Source organism: Musa acuminata, chromosome BXJ3-5 (genome assembly GCF_036884655.1).
Source record: "Musa acuminata AAA Group cultivar baxijiao chromosome BXJ3-5, Cavendish_Baxijiao_AAA, whole genome shotgun sequence".
Taxonomy (NCBI): Eukaryota; Viridiplantae; Streptophyta; class Magnoliopsida; order Zingiberales; family Musaceae; genus Musa; species Musa acuminata.
The window spans coordinates 27,184,872-27,190,871 of record NC_088353.1 but is presented as its reverse complement, the minus strand read 5'-3'; positions in this window follow the sequence as shown (position 1 = coordinate 27,190,871).

The following is a 6,000-nucleotide window of genomic DNA, read 5'->3' as shown; positions in this document are numbered from 1 at the left end:
CCTAAAGGAACCATGATAAACTCTATGCAACATGATAGAAAATGTAGATCTATTTATGAGGCACCCAAAAGCAAATGGGTTCCTAAAGATCATCCCTTCCTATAAAAACATTAAAAGTCTAGGCTGGAGCAAGAAATAATATTCTGCTCCTTGACTCTCAATAGTCATAAACCAAGAATCAAAAAGGAACTCGCAACGCTTAAGTAACAAGTGGAAGTTGTGAAATCACAAATACGATACAACCTTATTAGAAACGTATGATATCCAAATATGTCATGATCTTAAAAGGGATACCAAACAAACATACGTATGCACGTTAAAAGATCTATCTTGATCGTACAAGAGCTTCTTCCTTAAATAAAAACTCATACGAAATCATCTAACAAACATTAATTGCTCTGAAACTCTCCTCAAGGCAAAGGCTCCCTAATCAAATCATATTAGGTGCTCACTGGCTGCAGGCGGTGGCACCTCTCCAGCTGGCGGTGACACCTCCAGCTATCACGGGTTGCCAGAGGTTGCACCGCTCCAGCCAGAGGTGCAACCGCCAGCAGCTCTGCCTTTTAAACCCTTACTAGGGCCGGCTAAGGAACCGACCCCAACTCACCCCCACTTCCTCCTCTACTCTTCCAAGTCTCCTCCATTCCCATTTCACTCCTCTAAGCCTTCCAAATACCTCCCATTTCGGAGCAAAACATCAAGAATCCTTCCTTCTCTTGAAGATTTCACAAAGGTACTCTCTAAGAAGCTTTTAAATTCAGTTTTGTTCTTCATTTACTTTAGCTTATCATCATCCCTCTAAACAGCAGTAGTTATGGGATCTAGAAGATCCTCAAGAGACAAGGGAAAGAGGAGATTAGTAGAAGAGTTTGATTTCACTCTTTTCGATTCAAAATACCATGCTGAAAAATTTCCCTCTTTCGAACTTAGATGTATTACTAAGGGAAAATACGTAGATCTAAATGAACTAAGAAACTTAGAGACCATCCAATGGTTTGCGAACCTAGATCTACTTCCAATCTTGCAGATTAATGAACCCATCTATCCTAGGCTTGTTAGATTATTTTACAATAACATACAAATAGATGATGAAGGAAGAATGTCCACCTATCTTTTGGGACAACACATCTCAATCACTGATAAATTCATTTGTGATATGATAGGCATTCCCATAAAAAGCATAGGACTCTACTTTAGAGGATCATGGGATGATGAAAGTATTGGAACATTCTATGTTGAAGCCTTAGGAACAATCTTTGCCAATCCTAACATAGCATTGGTTCCTAAAAGTTGTGAACATCTATTGCCTTTGAACACTAAGATACTTCATTATATCATGACTAGTATAATTCTTCCTAAACAATACCATCATGATGAAATAAGTCAACTAGAATTAGGAACTATGTACTCTATCTTGAAGGGACATGACATCTGTCTTGGCTATCTTATTCAACAAAATATGTTAGAATTATCTAAGAAAGATATGATGCTCCCATATGGTGGTATAATCACTAGAATAATAAAAGCTTATGACATTCTAATATCACCAGAAGAAGAAGTAATGAAAGTAGATCGATACAGCATAATAAACAAAAATCTACTTCACCGACTAAGATGCTACTATAGAAACGGTAACTGGGTTAGACTCCCTAGAAGGACAGATTCCCCTCAGCCTGAACCTGAACCCGAACCAGAGCCGGAAACCCCAGTCTTTAGGAGTACTCAATCTCCTCCGATCCTTCCCCTTGAGGAAACACATCCAGCTGAGCAAACTCATACATCCATCGAAGAAATTGGGATTCGTATGGATCGATTCGAACAGAGACAAGAACGGATTGAACAAAGACAAGATCAAATCCTATCTGAGTTGCAGCAAATTCATAGTCAATTTGACTCTTTGTTTAGGCACTTTAATTTTCCACCGCATCAATGAACTTATTGAACACCTGTTGTTGTTGTAAACTTCTTATGATACTCACTTCTGATGAACTGGTTGTAAACATCTATTGTGGTAAAAGTTACTGTTTGTGATACTCACTTCTTATCATTACTGTTTGTAATGTGTCCAAATTAAGAATGTTGTGCTTTGAAACTAAAAATCTGAAAATCTTGTGTTTTAATTTCATTCGAAGAAAACTAGGAATGTTGATATGTCCGAACAGATAAATTTGTTAAAATTTTTTTTCCGGACTATGTTGTATGATCAAATCACTTGATTTCCATGATTATATGTGAAAATCTGCAACAAAATCTTGTCCGAATGCATCTTATTTATGAAACAGATTTTCTCGTACACCTTCATGTAAATTGAGTTTCTGAAATAGATTTGATGAAGTGATTCATGTGTATGTATTCCATCTTGCAAAATCTTTACAATGGATTATAACACAAAGGGGAAGAAGTATTTAAAGCAATCTATGTAAAATTCCTCTATAAGCTTGCTATTATTATTTTCTGGTATCATAGTTACTATGCTTTTTGTTGATGACAAAGGAGGAGATATATATATGAATTGATAAACACTGCCATGATGAGAAATATATGAATTGATATGATTGCCAAACTTGTATTATACCATGTGATGAAATGCTATAATTGATAAACACTTGAAATGTTTGCATTATGATATCAAAAGCTTACATCGCAATTTTTCATGTTGGTATTTGATATTAGCAAACTTGCATGATGATAAAACTTGACATTATGATTTTCATGCAATGAGTTGAACCAATATCACACACACTTGATTGTAGTACTTCTCCTTTTTGTTGATGACAAAGGGGGAGAAGTATGTTGATGACATGACATGTGATGCATAAGTTTATGCATAAGTTCATGTTGACGTGTTGCAAGTATTCATGATGAATATTGCAATGACTTGAATTCAGTTTGAATTCAAGGTTCTATCAATATGGCATATTGATAGGGGGAGTTTATTTACGTGTTGCAAGTATTCATGATGAATATTGCAATGACTTGAATTCAGTTTGAATTCAAGGTTCTATCAATATGGCATATTGATAGGGGGAGTTTGTTTAAACTCCGGGAGTTAAGCTTAACTCCGTCATCAAGTGGTTGTCATCATCAAAAAGGGGGAGATTGTTGAATCTCGTATTTTGATGATGAAACTACTTGATATATGTTTATGATTTAATCTGCGTTTTGAGTGACGCAGGATGCTTCGATCAGGATGAGACAATTAAAGCAGGAACATCATGTTGTGCCGGAGGAACATGTCAGAAGATTGGACGTCGGGCCGGTGGATCGGTCGACGTATCGACAGAAGGCTTCGGGTCGTGAACTTGGGCATCGGGCCAAGAAGAGCGGGTATTGTGCCAAGGATATCGGAGTTGCGGAGTCGACTGGCCGATTGGGCAATAGGCTGCAGAAGAGGACGATGCGCCGAAGAATCGGACGAAGCGTCGAGGGACCAATGACATGCCGGACAACTTGGTTAATTGCTTAGAACTAATTGTCTCGATCGAAGTTTTTGTTTTGTTGTGCAGGATTAACTACGATGAAAGTTAGACAAGCAGCAGGTGTTGCGCCGGAGTCAAGATCATGATCACGTTGGGAGTTCTAGAGTTCGACGAAAGTTCGGACGGTCGTCGGAGGTTCAGCGAGAACAGATCCGAGAAGTCCAGAAGCTTGCCAAGCGAAGCTCGTCGGAACTCGCCAAGTGGATCGTCGCAAAGTCCAGGAGTTTGCCGGAAGTCCGCAGAAGCATCACCGAGGGTTCATCGGATGATCGACGGAAGTTCGCCGGAAACTCGCCGGAAGAAGCGATTGACGTACCGAAGCAAAGCTGCAGAAATTGTCTTAGATTTAATCGTAGTTAGCACGATGATTAAGTTAGAAATGGGAGGTGATCCCATTAGCTTAATCCTGGGGCAATTGGGCCCCTGAAGAACTCAAGTTGGGTCGAATGGTTCAACCCATTCGAACCCAAGTAGCTGTGGGAGGTGCAACCGCCCAGGCAGGGAGGTGCAACCGCCCAGGCTAAGTCTCCCAGCGAGACTGGGTGGTGCAACCGCTCCAGCCAGGAGGTGCAACCGCCCACGGCTCAGTCTCCAAGTGAGACTGGGCGGTGCAACCTCCTCTGTCAAGAGGTAGCACCGCCAGAGCTCAAGTTCCGAGCTCTGCCGAGAGGTGCAACCACCGAGCTCGGTCTCCGAGCTCTGGCAGGGTGATGCAACCTCCTTGGACAGGTGATGCATCACCTAAGCTCGGTCTTCGAGCTCTGGTAGGAAGGTGCAACCACCCCTGACAGAGAGGTGCACCCGCCTGAGCTCAGTCTTCGAGCTCTGCCAGGCGGTGCAACCTCTCCAGTCAAGAGGTGCAACCGCCTGATCCCGGAATTCCGGGATTTGATGGTTTTGAGCTCGAATTTTGAACTGGGTTGGGGCCTATAAATACCCCACCCATTCAGCACTGAAAAGATACAGACCTACACCGAAATCTTGATCTTTTCTGTGATTCTAAGAGCTCAAAAGTGTTGTAAAGCCTTTAAGTCTCCTCCTTCTGGTCTTCAAGTTTTCAGTTGTAAAGTGAGGAGAGAAAGGTCTGTAAAGGTTGTCTCCTGAGCCTGTCAAAAGGAGAGAAATTGTAAAAGGGCAGTTTGGCCTTCGCCTATTGAAGGAAGGCCCCTAGTTGACGTCGACAACCTCGTCAGTGGAGGAAGCCAAAAGTGGAGTAGGTCAAGGCTGACCGAACCACTCTAAATCTCTGGTTTGCGTTTATTTTCGAGCACTTTATCATTACTGCAAACCTCCTTCATTACTACTGCTCTCTGCGCTTTCACGAACAAGTTCTAAGTGCTGTTCTTCCGAATCTGCATTCAAACGTAAATTCGTATTTTCATACATTACAGTTTACGTTTACGTTTGATTCTGCAGAACTGTTTTCCGTGCCTTTACGAACGAGCTTCTTTGCAGTTTACACTTACATTTTGATCCTATTGATAACTGCAAACTGTCCTCTACAATTTTACGAACGAGTTTTAACATTTAGACGTAAAACTGCATTCAGACGTAAATCGGCTTTCCTCGCTCAATCATCAGTTCTCAGTTCACGTTTACGTCTTGATTTCAACTGCATACTGCCTTCTGCGAGTATACAAATGAGTTTCAAAGTTTAGACGTAAATCTGCGTCTAGACGTAAATCTGCGTCTAGACGTAAAACTGCGTTTAGACGTAAATCTGCGTTTAGACGTAAATCTGAGTTTAAGACGTAAATCTGAGTTTAGACGTAAATCTGTGTTTAGACGTAAAACTGCGTTTAGACGTAAATCTGCGTTTAGACGTAAATCTGCGTTTAGACGTAAATCTGCGTTTAGACGTAAAACTGCGTTTAGACGTAAATCTGAGTTTAGACGTAAACTGCGCTTAGACGCAAAACTGCGCTTAGACGCAATATGCGCTTAGACGCAAACTGCACTTAGATACAAACTGAGAATTTGCTTTTGCATCGTAATAGTTTTGAACGAACGCAGCTTTTGGTTTTTAATCGCTGTAAGATTTCCGCTGCACTAATTCACCCCCCCCCTCTTAGTGCTCTCGATCCTAACATACCTATCATATCACAAATGAATCTATCAGTGATTGAGATGTGTTGTCCTAAGAGATATGTTGACATCCTTTCTTCATCATCTATTTGCATGTTGTTGTAAAACAATCTAACTAGTCTAGGATAAATGGGTTCGTTGATCTGCAAAATTGGAAGTAGATTTAGGTTTGCAAACCATTGGATAGTCTCTACATCTCTTAGTTCATTCAGATCTACGTATTTTCCTTTATTGATGCTTCTTAGTTCGAAGGAGAGAAATTTTTCAGCATGGTTTTTGGAATCAAAAAGAGTGAGATCAAACTCTTCTACTACTCTCCTCTTTCCCTTGTCCCTTGAGGATCTTCTAGATCCCATAACTACTGCTGTTTAGAGGGATGATGATGAGCTAAAGTAAATGAAGAACAAAACAGAATTTAAGAGCTTCTTAGAGAGTA